Source organism: Marmota flaviventris, chromosome 2, assembly GCF_047511675.1.
Source record: "Marmota flaviventris isolate mMarFla1 chromosome 2, mMarFla1.hap1, whole genome shotgun sequence".
NCBI lineage: Eukaryota > Metazoa > Chordata > Mammalia > Rodentia > Sciuridae > Marmota > Marmota flaviventris.
In genome coordinates this window covers 103,561,283-103,576,439 of record NC_092499.1, presented here as the reverse complement: position 1 = coordinate 103,576,439, position 15,157 = coordinate 103,561,283, and positions in this window count along the sequence as shown.

Sequence of the window (15,157 nt, the reverse complement as noted above, 5' to 3'; positions counted from 1 at the left end):
AATCCCCAATCAGGAACTAACATATCAAATAAACAAACTAAATCTTTGAGTAGTGATCAGTGAGTAGTGGTTAGCAAACTTTCTCTCCTCAAGACCAGATAATAAATAATTGTGGGTCATGTGGTGATAGTTGTACAACTCTGCCATGTAGCATGAAATCAGCCTATGAATAATATGTAAATAATAAGCCTGTTCATATTCCAGTAAAACTTTATTTGTAAAACAGGATGTTGCTGGATTTGGCCCATGGACCATGCTTTGCATAACCGAGCTTTCGAGTACTTAGACACCTTCAATGTGGTTATGAAGGCCAGTGAGATTAGGAACACTAGTGAGTTTGCCTAAGATTATCCAAGATGGCTCATAGTTCTTTGTTACCTAATAATAGAATTATGATTGAACATAAGTGCAGTTTCATGAATTAAGACACATTATGTTCATTTTATGGAACTATACATTTAATTTATATTGAAAATCTAAGTACCTTTTTTATTTGTGTTATTTCTTCTCCTTTGCCTCTCCAATGTTTTAGGGAAGAAATTATAAGGTTTTTTGTTTGTTTGTTTTGTTTTTTACCCCATGAATTTTTAAAGAGCTATTATAGACATTTGTTAAGAGGACCTGACAAAGAATGAGTTGCTTTGTTTTGGCTCTAAGTAAACAGATAAAGAAACCAAATATCTGGGAAATTATTTGGCTAAGGTTACAAAGCCAAGATTTGCCCAATTTGATTTGATTCTGAAATTATTTTTTTCCCACCACACCTATAATTCCTAGCATTTATCTTGAATATTCTCTTTTAAAATAACTCATTTGGGGGGCTGAGGATGAGCTTAGTGATAGAGCACTTGCCTAATCCTCACCATTAAAAAAAAAAAAAAAAACACATTTTTTTGCAAACAACTCATTGATGACTAGTGTACTTTCACATATTATTCCTATAGGTGACTATTTGCATATGAAATAAAAGACTTATCTTAAATAAAAAGGTCTAATCATCCCTTTTATTAATAGAAATCAAAGACTTAAACCTCAACAGGATTAGTAAATCTCTTATTAAAAAAGAAAAGCATGTACTTTACTTTATATAATAATTATTGAAATTTTAACATCATCACATTTTTATATATTTTTTAATTGTTGATAGACCTTTATTTATTTATATGCAGTGCTGAGAATTGAACCCAGTGCCTCACTCACACTAGGCAAGAACACTACCATTGAGCCACAGCCACAGCCCCAACATCATTACATTTTTGTAGGCTTTTGTTATGACATTATTTGACTTTATGATTGACATTATTTTTGTTTCAACAAAATTACTCCAAGACTTTTCATTTATATTGACTTTAATGAAATAGGACTTCTTATGTATACAGGGACTAAAAGACCGTTATAAATGTTTAATTTTTACTGGATTATTATAGCACTAAGACCTTTATTCTGCTAAGAAATTAAATAATTTACATGTTTCTGATTGTTAAAAAGAAGCAGTTATTTTTTTAGTATTTTTTTATTCAGCAGCATCTGCAGAGCAATATAGACATAGATTTTTGAAAGTTGTGAAAATATTCATTTTCAACCCAAAAGCCTTAGACTAAAAGATACTTTTAACACATCATTTTGTGTGGACTTAAACACATCTGTAATAAAACCCATAATATGAATAATGAAGGAGGTATCCTGAGTCAAATTACTTTTATAGTTAATGAAAGCTTATTTTTAATTGCTTGTTAAAAATACTATAAAATTATTTTCATTATTAAATATATATACTAAGCATAGTTAACCTTTATTGATGATACACTGTCATTATAATGAAGATCTAGCTGCAGATATTAATGGCGTAAATGATGGCTGATAATACACGTTCCCTCGGATATTGATTTCTGGAAAATATCCCCGGTAATTCTGGAGTCATTTGGCTTTTCCAAAAGCGGAACAGAAATATTGCCTGTATTATTTGTCCACTCCAACCACTTTTTAAAATTATTTTTTCCTCTCTAAATATTTTTAAAGTAAAGCATACCATTTATGGAGAATTTGAGAACTATACATTATAGTGTAGTTTTAAAATATCTTGGTTTTCACCACTGCCTTACAGATGTTTTAATTACTGTACTATGGCCTACAGGTAGCCTTTATTTGTTTGTTTATTTATTTTTATGTGGTGCTGAGGATCGAACCCAGTGCCTCACGTGTGCTACGCAAACGCTCTACCACTGAGCCACAACCCCAGCTCATGGCCTCTTATTTTTATAAACAAAATTTTATTGGAACTGCCATGCCATTTTGTTTATATATTTCCTTTGGTATTTCTTTTACATAGCTGTCTTATATGTTCGACTATATACAGTGCAGTTATATGTGACAGAGACCATATAGCCCACAAGCCTACAGGGTCACAACTGGTTCTTTAAACAAAAGTTTGCCAATCCTGCTACATATTTTTGTATAGGCAGATTATACTTTTATAACCACTCTTTTATTTTCACTATTATAAATAATATTGTGAAACTCTTAGTTCATAAATTTTGGTCCACATTTTTTATTAACTGTACTAGATTTCTAAGTGTGTAGTTTATTAGATTGAAGAATATTTTACTTTTAAATTGGAAATCATCCAGACTTGTTTTGTTAAATTAAAATAATCTTTAGAGGAAAATATGAAAGCACTACATAAGTCTGTAAGATGAAAAGTGAAAATTCTCCTACCACAATACTTCTGGAAAGCTTCTTGTCTCAGCATAGACTCTTAAGAGCTGAGAATTTATTCATCTAGAATTTTTTTTCCATTCTTCTAAGTCAATTTCCTTTTTCTTTTTTAAACCTAATGTGATTTTTTTTATCCCTGCTATTTCTTTCTTTCTTTCTCTCTCTCTTTCTTCCTCTCTTTCTTTCTTTCTCTCTCTCTTTCTTTCTTTCTTTTTATTTGTACATAACAGCCGAATGCATTACAATTCTTATTACATATATAGAGCACAATTTTTCATATCTCTGGGTGTATACATAGTATACTCACAGCAATTTGTATCTTCCTACATGTACTTTGGATAATAATGATCATCACGTTCCACTATCATTAATTACCCCTGCCCCCTCCTTCCCACCCCCACCCCTCTGCCCTATCTAGAGTTTGTCTATTCCTCCCATACTCCCTCTCCCTATCCCACTATGAATCAGCCTCCTTATAAATCAAAGAAAATATTTGGCATTTGTTTTTTTGGGATTGGCTAACTTCACTTAGCGTTATCTTCTCTAACTCCATCCATTTACCTGCAAATGCCTTTATTTTATTCTTTTTATTGCTGAGTAATATTCCATTGTGTATAAATGCCACTTTTTTTATCCATTCATCTTTTGAAGGGCATCTAGGTTGGTTCCACAGTTTAGCTATTGTGAATTGTGCTGCTATAAACATTGATGTGGTTGTGCCCCTGTAATATGCTGTTATTAAATCCGTTGGATATAGACCGAGGAGAGGGATAGCTGGGTCAAATGGTGGTTCCATTCCCAATTTTCCAAGAAATCTCCATACTGCTTTCCATATTGGCTGCACCAGTTTGCAGTCCCACCAGCAGTGTATGAGTGTACCTTTTTCCCCACATCCTCTCCAACACTTATTGTTGTTTTAATCCCTTAGCTCTCACCATGCACAAAACTCAACTCGGCCCCCTTTTTTTAATATTTATTTTTTAGTTGTAGTTGGACACAACACCTTTATTTCATTTGTTTATTTTTGTATGTGGTGCTGAGGCTCGAACCCAGGGTCTCGCACGTGCGAGGCGAGCACTCTACCGCTGAGCCACAACCCCAGCCCAAAACTTAACTCAAAATGGATCAAGGACTTAGGAATACAACCAGAGACCCTGCATCTAATAGAAGAAAAAGTAGGTCCTAGTCTCTATCATGTGGGATTAGGCCCCAACTTCCTTAATAAGACTCCTGTGACACAGGAATTAAAATAAAAAATCAATAAATGGGATGGAATCAAACTAAAAAGTTTCTTCTCAGCAAAAGAAACAATCTGTGAGGTGAATAGAGAGCCTACATCTTGGGAGCACTAGTCACTAGGATATATAAAGAACTCAAAAAGCTAAGCACTAAAAAAAAACAAATAACCCAATCAACAAATGGGCCAAGGACCTGAACAGGCACTTCTAAGACGAGGATATACAATCAGTCAACACATATATGAAAAAATGTTCATCATCTCTAGCAATTAGAGAAATGCAAATCAAAACTACTCTTAAGATTTCATCTCACTCCAGTCAGAATTTCAGCTCTTATGCATACAGTTATCCCTGCTATTTCAACAAGTACTTCTTTTGTGTGACCATGTGACCAATTCCTGGCTAGTGAGTTGTGAGTGAAACAGACTTCTGGTTTAGAGCATTTAATTATTGATATTAGAGGTTTTAGAACTCACTTTTCCCCATGGCAGTGTGACCAGTCATATTCAAGACAGTGATTGCTCCATCGGGCTGAATTTCTGAGTAACTACTCTGAACAGAGCCTTTTTGTGTATTCAGAAGGGAAGGTGAAAGAGAAAAACATTTTTGTTATGATCTACTAGAGTTAAGGAATTTTTGTTCTTGAAGTATAACCTAGCCTATTTTGACCAATATAGGACTTAATCCAGAAAGTGGAGTACTGGCATAAATTAAATCTAAACTATTACTGTGGCTTTGGTGACAGATGGTGAGACTACATGAGGAAATCCACATTCTGTGGTGGTGGAAGATTTGATATACTGTTGCCTCTAATATTTGAAAGACAATGTACTTCATGAACATCTATTTCTGTTGGGATACTTTCTTTTTTTATAGTTAGAGATATTTATTTTTTATTTTTGCATTACAATTCTTAATACACCTTTATACCATAATTTATCATATCTCTAATTGTATATAAGATATGTTGACACCAAATTCACATCTTCATACATTTATTTTGTATAATGATGAGGGTGTCCTTTCACCATCCATGCTATTCCTCTTTTCCCTCCCTTTCCCTTCCACCCCTATTCCCTATCTAGAGGTAATCTTTCTGTTAGGACACTTTTGATAACAACATTAATAGTGTGTTTTGATTACTATATTAACAGCTTTTTGTAAGATAATTTAAGGTAAAGAGACAGATGAGAAATGGTAGGTTTGCAAGTGGGAACAAAAGAGGATCAAAAGGTTTAGAAATTCAGATACTTACAGAGTTAGAAGAAGCAATAACTTCTTATCCCTAACCAGTAAAAGGAGAAGGCCTTTAAACAAAAGCTTAATTAAATCAACAATATTGCCATCACACTAGTTGTAAAACTTGTAACTAGGTTAAAAAGAGAACTCGTAGTGTGGGAATTCCAATATTTCTTGGGAAAATTATCTATTTTTCAAATCTCAATCAAGAAATTGTTGAAAGAGGGAACTGTGTTATACTGTACTTTGAGATTAAAGTTTAATAATCAGTTTAGAACCATGACTGTTTGAAGGACAATCCATTTAAGTCAAGCTCAAAACCAAGAGCAAGGAAAGTTGACAAGTGGAGTTTACAGGTAAGGTCAACATTTCCAGGAACCAGAACAAAAGCCCATAAAAAAGAAGTGGTCACAGTCTAATCACTTTCTCACTTAAGTACTGTATGTACATGTCTGTGCCTCCTATCTGCTGGTACTGGTGAGTCACCCTTAAAAAGTTATACATAGTGTACTTTATGCAAATCTATCAATGGTATTCTAAGAAATAACACATTGTGGAAGCAAAACAAATCCTTCAATTGGCAGTTTCAACTTATGATTCATGTAGTGCTGTGAACCTTTCTAAAAAACCCAAATGTTACATTATGCAAATATTACCAAATAAATTTGTTGGCACTTTCCGGTGTTGATTTGCCAAAGGCTACTATTCTTTGCAGATACTTGAGAAGTGCAAAGAAATGATGACGTGAATGTTGCGGAACATGAAAAAAATTAGAAACTTAACTCCAATAGCAACACTAAATCAGAGCAAACAGACAAAATATTTTCATCATTAAAAAAAAATCACTGGGCATGGTGGTACATGCCTATAATCTGTTTACGTGGAGGCTGGATCAGGAGGATCACAAGTTTGAGGAAGCCTCTAACTTAGCAAGGCCCTGTCTCAAAAAATAAAAATGACTGGGGATGTAGCTTAGTGGTAGAGCATCATTCCTGGATTCAATCCCCAGTATGGTGATGGGGCATGGTAAACTTTTATGAAGCAATATGTAATCTAACCTAATACTAACTTGAAGATATTGTTGGACACACCTTTAATAACTTATCAATGAAAATCAAATTATTTTTTATATCTGAACTACTTGTTTAAAAAATAAGGAATATCAGGGCAACTAATATTTTGTGTGCTTTGAAATTACATTTTAAGAATAAGTTTAAATAAATAATATGTGGTACTTTCAATTTTCAAGATGACTTTTACATTTGTGTTACTATTTATTTTCTCTTTTCAGATATCTATATTATATATATCATCTTGTTGCATAATAATAAAAAACATACATTTATCTTTTAAACAAAGTTTATGAAACATTTAGTATAACTATCACAAAAATTATTCAGAGTTTATCTTGGTCACCCAATGACTTAAAAATGTTAAGTATAATGATATGAAAAAATAATGATGAGCTGGGCAGAGTGCCACATGCCTGTAATCCCAGCAGCTCATGAGGCTGAGTCAGATCACAAGTTTGAGTCCAGTCTGGGTAACTTAGCAAGACCTTGTTGCAAAATGAAACTTTTTAAAGAGCCAGGGGTGTAGCTCAGATGTAGAGAGCCCCTGGGTTCTATCCCTAGTACCAACAACAATCTAAATATTTATCTCTGTCAGGAATTTGAAAATATCAATACCCAAAGAATCTTTTCAGTTAGCCAAAATCACTTAGGAAACAGAGAGTAAAGTGTCAGTCTTCCACGTACATCTACGGGCTCAGGGTACTCCAGTTAAACATGAGGAAGAGTTTGGGAAACATACCTTTAAAAATCCTGGATGGCAGCAGGGATCCAATTTGGAGAACTAGAGGGAGGCTGCCTTCCTTGTCACTCTGACTCTAGATTCAAACAGAAGAAATACTGTTCCTCTGAGACAGCCCTCACTGCCCACCAATCCCCTGCTCTTTGTACCTCATTTGTGTCACTGTGATCACCAGCCCTTTGCCAATAGATCGCCCACCTTTTGCATGCAGATCGCTCACTGACCACCATTGCCAGCTGCTGGTTGCCCATTTGCCTGCCTTTTGCTTGCCCATCACTGCAGCTGATATCCACCAGCCATGCACCCTCATTTGCCTGCAGACCACCCACAGACTGCCTGCTGCCCCCGCCCATTGCTGGCTAGAAGTCAGTTGTCAAAAGACTACCCACAGGTTTGGTTACACAAAGCCGCCACCATCTTGGGTTACCAGCCAGGGCCTGGAGATATATTGTCAGGGTACCTACAGGTTTGATTGCACCTCAAGGTTTTCCTGCTGGGTGCACTAGTGGCCACTATCTGACTGCCCCTTTACAGGGATGCTCTTTTGTGTGACCACATCCCTAGTGGTCTCTCTGCAAGTTGGAATGGCATTGAGATCTTGAAACTGCAGCAAGGTAGAGCCTGGGGAAGTTGAAGCCCAGGTCCATCAGATTGCAGCTGGGTCTGCATGGGCCACCCTGGGACTGGCAAGCCTATGGAAAGCCAGAGACTGGGGGCAGTTCCCCAGAGGGGAGCACAGATTGGAGAAACTGGAGAAAACTGAGCTCTCTCCAGCTTAGTAAGTCCTGAAGTGCATGGGGCAGAAGGGGCTGGCTACATCTGATGGGAAGACTGGAAGAGGGCGCGTGGGCACTTTACTATTGGCTAGCCTAGCCAACTGGTCTGCCACTCACCAGACTGGAGCTACCATTAAACTTCAGACAACCCCACCTATCAGTGGAGAGGGAAGCTGAGAAAATTTTTGAAAGCCAATGGAAGAAATTGGTCAATTTTCCATAGAGACTTTCCTTCCTGCCCCGCCCCCACATCTCTACCATCTTTGAATCCAAATATTTTTCACATGTCAATTTATTGAGGAGTGGGATGTCTGAATAGTATATTACAGTTTGGTTGTGTAGTCTTATATTTTTACTTTTTTTAAAAAAATCTGTATATATTTTTTCTCTCACTTATCTCCCTGGATTCTCTTACTCACTTCTCTCATGCTAACAACCAACCTCTATTAATTCCTTCTTCACACTTACTATAAATTTTTACATCTATCTTCTCTCCTCCCTCATAAACATCACATCCTACAGTATTTCTGTTCCCTCTGTGTTCATAATTTGAAATGGTAAACCTTTTAGCAAACTTATGTTTATCTTGTACACAAAAATTAAACACATCCTTTATGTTTATTGCAACAAAACTGTGGACACCTTAATAGGAGCTATTTGGATTAAGGTTGTATATTGTTGTTTGCATTGGATGCTGTTAATATTGTTCTCTCCCTTAAAGGTGAGGTACCAGAAGCCTTCAGGGACACTATAAGACTAGGGGTAGAAACTCTCAGATCTATACCACTAGATGGGAAGACACACAAACAATGTGAAAAGTCAAGGGAACAGAGCACCTCAAACAAACCAAAATGTTCCAACAATAGAATCCATAGACAATGCAGTAGAAGAAATGTCAGAGAAGGAGTTTAGAAGGTACATAGTTAGACTGATCTTCAAAATAAAAGATGGTATCAGAGAGAAAATGCAGGAAGTGAAAGATCACATCAATAAAGAGGCAGAGATTATAAAAAGAAATCCTCAAAATGAAAGAAACAATAAACAAAATTTAAAATTCAATGGAAAATATCACCAACAGACTAGACCACTTGGAAGACAGAAACCCAGACAATAAAGACAAAATATATACTCTTGAATATAAAGTCGACTGTAAAGAGATGGTAAGAAACCATGGACAGAACATCTGAGAAACATGGAATAACATGAAAAGACCAAATTTAAGATTTATCAGAAGAGATGAAGGTGTGGAGATACAAACCAAAGGAATGCACAATCTTTTCTTCTTTTTTTTTTTTACATTGGCTAAATGGTTTTTAAAAAATTTTTATTGATTTTTTTTTAAAAAAAATGACATCAGAATGCATTACAAGTCTTATTACATGTATACAGCACAATTTTTCTTATCTCTGGTTGTATATAAAGTATGTTGACACCAATTCATGTCTTCATACATATACTTTGGATGATGATGTCTATCACATTCCACCATCCTTCCTAATCCCCTTACCCCTTCTTTTCTCTCCTACCCCTCTGCCCTATCTGGAATTCATCTATTCCTCCCATGCTCCCCCTTCCTGTCCAACTATGAGTCAGCCTCCTTATATCTGAGAAAACATTCAGCATTTGTTTTTTGGGAATTGGCTAACTCCACTTAGCATTATCTTCTCCGACATCATCCATTTACCTGCAACTTCCACGATTTTATTCTCTTTTATTGCTGAGTAAAATTCCAGTGTGTATATATGCCACATTTTAAAATCCATTCATCCACTGAAGAGCATCTAAATCAAAGAAGACCTTAAAAGATGGAAAGATCTACCTTGCTCTTGGATAGGCAGAATTAATATTATAAAAATGACCATACTACCAAAGCTATACAGATTTAATGCAATTCCGATAAAAATCCCAATGGCATTCCTCATAGAAATAGAAAAGGCAATCATAAAATTCATCTGGAAAAATAAGAGATGCAGAATAGTTAAAGCAATCCTTAGCAGGAAGAGTGAAGCAGGTGGCATTACTATACCAGACCTTAAACTATATTACAAAGCAATAATAACCAAAACAGAATGATATTGGCTCCAAAACAGACTGGTAGACCAATGGCACAGAATAGAGGACACAGAGACTAACCCACAAAATTACAATTATCTTATATTAGACAAAGGTGCCAAAAACATGCATTGGTGAAAAGATAGCCTCTTCGACAAATGGTGCTGGGAAAACTGGAAATCCATAGGTAACAAAATGAAATTAAACCCCTATCTCTCACCATGCACAAAACTCAACTCAAAGTGGATCAAGGACCTAGGAATTAAACCAGAGATTCTGCGTCTAATAGAAAAAAAAATTAGGCCCTAATCTTCATCATGTGGGATTGCCCCAACTTCCTTAATAAGACTCCTCTAGTGCAAGAATTAAAACCAAGAATAATAAATGGGATGGAATCAAACTAAAGAGTTTCTTCTCAGCAAAAGAAACCATCTGTGAGGTGAACAGAGAGCCTACATCCTGGGAGCAAATTTTTACCCCTCACACATCAGATAGAGCATTAATCTCTAGGGTATATAAAGAACTCAAAAAGGTAAGCACCAAAAAAGCAAATAACCCAATCAACAAATGGGCCAAGGACCTGAACAGGCACTTCTCAGAAGAGGATATACAATCAACACATATATGAAAAAATGTTCATCATCTCTAGCAATTAGAGAAATGCAAATCAAAACTACTCTAAGATATCATCTTACTCCTGTCAGAATGGCAGCTATTATGAAGACAGACAACAATAAGTGTTGGCGAGGATATGGGGGAAAAGGTATACTCATACATTGCTGATTGGACTGCAAATTGGTGCAGCCATTATGGAAAGCAGTATGGCGATTCCTCAGAAAATGTGGAATGGAACCATCATTTGACCCAGCTATCCCTCTCCTCAGTTATACTCAAAAGACTTAAAAACAGCATACTACAGGGACACAGCCACATCAATGTTTGTAGCAGCACAGTTCACAACAGCTAAACTGCACAATTTTTACAATGACATAATATGACAAAATTTCCCAAATCTAAAGAATGAAATGGAAAATCAACTACAAGAGGCTTACAGGACCCCAAATGTACAAAATTACAGCAGACCCAAACCAAGACACATTAAAATGAGAATGACTAACATACAAAATAAGGATAGAATTTTAAAAGCTGTGAGGAAAAAAAATCAAATTAAATATAGGGAGAAACCAATTCAGATCTCAGCTGATTTCTCAACCCAGACTTTCAATGCCAGGAGGTCCTGGAATAACATATATAAAGCTCTGAAAGAAAATGGATGCCAACAGAGAATTTTATAACCAGCAAAACTAATCTTCAGATTTGATGAAATAAGAACCTTCCATGATAAACAAAAGTTAAAAGAATTCACAACTAGAAAGCCTGCACTATAGAACATCTCAACCAAATATTTTGTGAGGGGAAATGAAACAAACAAGCAAACAAACAATGAAAACCAACAAAGGGAGAAACTACACTTTAAAGGAAAGGTAAATAAAAGGAGAAATCGAAGACAAGTTAGAAACCAAAAATAGTGGGCTAGGGTTGTGGCTCAGAGTAGAGCACTTGCCCCGTGTGTGGGACACTGGGTTCAATTCTCAGCATCGCATATAAATAAATGAGTAAAATAAAGGTCCATAAGCAAATAAAAATATTTTTTTAAAAAACAAAAACAAACCAAAATGACCAGGAATACAAATCATATGTCAGTAAAAATCGTGGGTGGCTCTTTGCTTAGTGCTAATTCAAATAATATAAATAAAAACCAAAATTTCTGACATTGGTACTGTTAAAGGAATCATGGGCCTGGACTTAAAGTTTAATGCTATTTAAGGTTTTAAATGACCGTGGGTCCTCAACTTTCTACAAGAGGTAGCAGACTGCAGAAACATCTTGGTCCCCAAATGTAACATATTCCTTTGTCTGCTCCAAATGTGGTCAAGAAGAATTTGAAAAAAGAAAAAAAGGAAAGATCTCCTGGATGATATCACAGCCTTTGATGGAAACAAATGGTAGAACCTCTCCCAAGAAGCAAGTTCTAATCAAGAATTTTTATACTCCTAGAGTAGAGATTTCTTGTAGCAGAGAATTGCTTTGACCAGTGACTGCTGTGTGTTTTCCATCTTTCTCTTTCTGGATATGAGTATTTATTATAGATTTTCTATCCCTGTTTCAACTTGTATTTGTAGCTGACAGACTTATTCATAGATCAATAGATAAAAAGGAGATTAGTGTACAACATTCCCCGATAGAAATTGTAGCAAGATATCATGAACTTTCAGTTTGATGCAGTTGATTCCATGGGATTTTTGAGTTATCTCTGTTTAGACAAGACAGATTATGTTATTTTTTTTAGATGTTAATGGATCTTCATTTTATTCATTTATTTTTATATGCAGCGCTGAGAATTGAACCCAGTACCTCACACATGCTAGGCAAGAGCTCTATCACTGAACCACAACCCCAGCCCCCAGATTATATTTTGACTATGAGAATAACTATTGAATAGATAGGCGGACTGTGATAGTCATTAGGGCTATTCACCATGTAATAATGATTTGCCCCAAAGGATCAGACACACAACAGGATTACAGTTCTCTTATGATTGAGTGGGGTTGGCTAGCTGGTTCTGGGTTGTGAATTGAGAACAAATAGGACATGTCACCTCTGAACTGGTGAAAGCCTCTACTGATGTGAGAGGCTTTCTAGATTTTTGTTTCTCTTCTTATTTTATTGACAACATTTGAGAAGATGGTTGCTCTGTTATCTGAGTTACTATGATGACCAGAAGAATCAACCTTCCAATTTGCAGTGGACTTAAAATGTTGCTTTTAATCATTTAGATTTGGGGTCATACAATGTCATTCTAACCTATAGTGACCAGTAGACTTCACATATGAAAATATTTTCATGCCAATGCCTGAGGACCCATTTCATAATTTTCTGTTTTAGATCTGTCTGAGCATGTTCTGTTTTTTACCATGCAAACTATTCTGTTGTATAGTAAATTTCTTGTATAGACATAATTTCATTGCATTATTTTAAAAATAGTCTTAGGACTTTGATTTGTGGCTAATTTGGAGTATTCTCCCACATGAAACAAAAGAACAATATGAATATTGATTCCAGACAAAACACTGGGAATGAAAGACAGTGATCCATGAGAGAAAACCAAGAAGTGAACCCCATCAGCTTACTGCCTTGAGAGTTTTTAAACCACAGCCCAGGAAATGGAAAATAAGGCAAAAGCTGAGAGAGGCCTTGAGTTGTAAAGAGAGAAGTGAGGCCAAAGAGATCCAAAGAGTGAAAGTTCGTAGGACCAAGTTCCAGAGAGGAGAGTGTCACAGAGAGATTTGCCAAATTCAACAGAGTACTGGGTTGTGTGTGGAAAAAACTGTCAGGTTCTGGGGAAAACAACAGTCTGACAGGTTTAGAGGGAATAGTGCTACTGATCCTGTTGAACAGGGCCAGAAGCAGTGCATATTTCCACAAGCTAGAAAGAATAATTTGGGGTGCATTGGGAAGAGAACTCAAGGAGGTCTCACTATTTATGCAAATAACTTGCCACAGACTGAACACTGCTCTATATCCAATTAACATATATCAAAAACAAGACCTGCGAGTGTCAAATAACTTCTAAGTAAAGGTATTGTATCCCAGGTCAAAACATACACACACACACACACACACACACACACACACACACACACACAAATGCTGAGTGCCCATAAAGGTCAAATTCACAATGTCTTGTTCCCAATAAAAGATTACCAGACATACAAATATGCAGTAAATCATGGTCATAATGAGAAAAATAGCCAATCAAAACTGACACAGATGTCAGAATTTGCACAGAACAGTTAATATAGCTTTATCTTCAAAATCAAAGGCATTGAGGAAACCAAAATTGACCTTTTAGGAACAATAACTATAATATCTGGGATAAAAATTGTGATGGGATAAAAAACCCATCAGATATAGAATAAATGATCAGTTATTTGGAGGCAACAATATAAACTATCCAAAAGGGAACAGGGGGAAAAAAAGAGAGAACTAAAGAAAAGAGTAAGAACTGCAAGACAACTTTTAGAGGTAAGATATTTTCAAAACTTGAAAATTTAAACCTGCAGATCCAAAAAAATTCAACAAATTCCAGAGACAGGACACATGAAGAAAAATACACAAGGGCAACATAATCAAATTGTTCAATACCAGTAATGTTAAAAGCCACCAGATAAGAAAGATGTGTTCCATACTAAGGAACAAAGATGTGGATAGCATCAGATTTCCTTAAAAGTAGTGGAGAGAGGGGTTGCTAATGTAGGATTATATTCCCAGCAAAAAAATGCCTTTCAAAAACAAAAGTAGAGGCTGGGTCAAGTGGCCCACCCTTGATAATTTAATAATCCAGCAATTTGGGAGGCTGAGCCAGAATTGAGAGTCCCTCAGCAAATTAGCAAAATTGTCTTTAAAAAGTAAATGGATTAAGGATGTAACTCAGTGGGAAAGCACTTCTGGGTTGAATCCTCAGTACAGAAAAAAAAGAAAAAAAAGGCAGAGACTTTTTCAAGATTTATCATCAAAAACCTATATTATAAGAAATACTAGAAGCCCTGTGGACAGGAGTTATATGCCTGATGCTTAAATGTATTGTTCATATTTTCTATAGCCTTATTGTTCTCTTCTCTCTCCCCTTCATCTATCAGTTACTGACAGATACGTTTTAAAATCCCTCACTGAAGTGGTAGATTTGTCAATTTACAGCTATCACCTTATAAACTTTGTTTTTAACTAGAGATTATATTACATACATGTGGACAGCAGATGAGCCCCTGGTCCTCTGCTGATCCTTCAGTGTTGGCAAAAAGCCAAGTCTGGGAAATATTTCTTGCCAAAGGCAAGGATGTTATCAGCCTTGACTCTTGGTTCTGTTGCTAGCAGTTAGATGTCCCAGGACAATGGGTTTCCTGAGTGCAGCAGAATGTTCCCAGCACTGGAACAGCAGGATAGCTGCAAAAAATGTTTATAGCACATTAACTTTTTAGTGCACAAAGAAACCTCTGGCAACTCACAAGCCTTAAGCAATTTACAATGACCCTATAGTTTAACTTCCTGATTATGAGACCCTATATAATAAATTTGCAGAGATAGTTCTGGGTCACTGTTCTTCTGTCAGAGAACAGTGTCCCATCTGGGCCCAGCTTTACTTGATAATGTCTTTATGTTTTCTTTGTCTCTGTTTTCCTCCATCTCCTGTTGCCCCTATTTGAGATTCCCTTATGATGCTGTGCGTGTTGTGGCACATACATACATGTTTGGTTGACTTTCCTG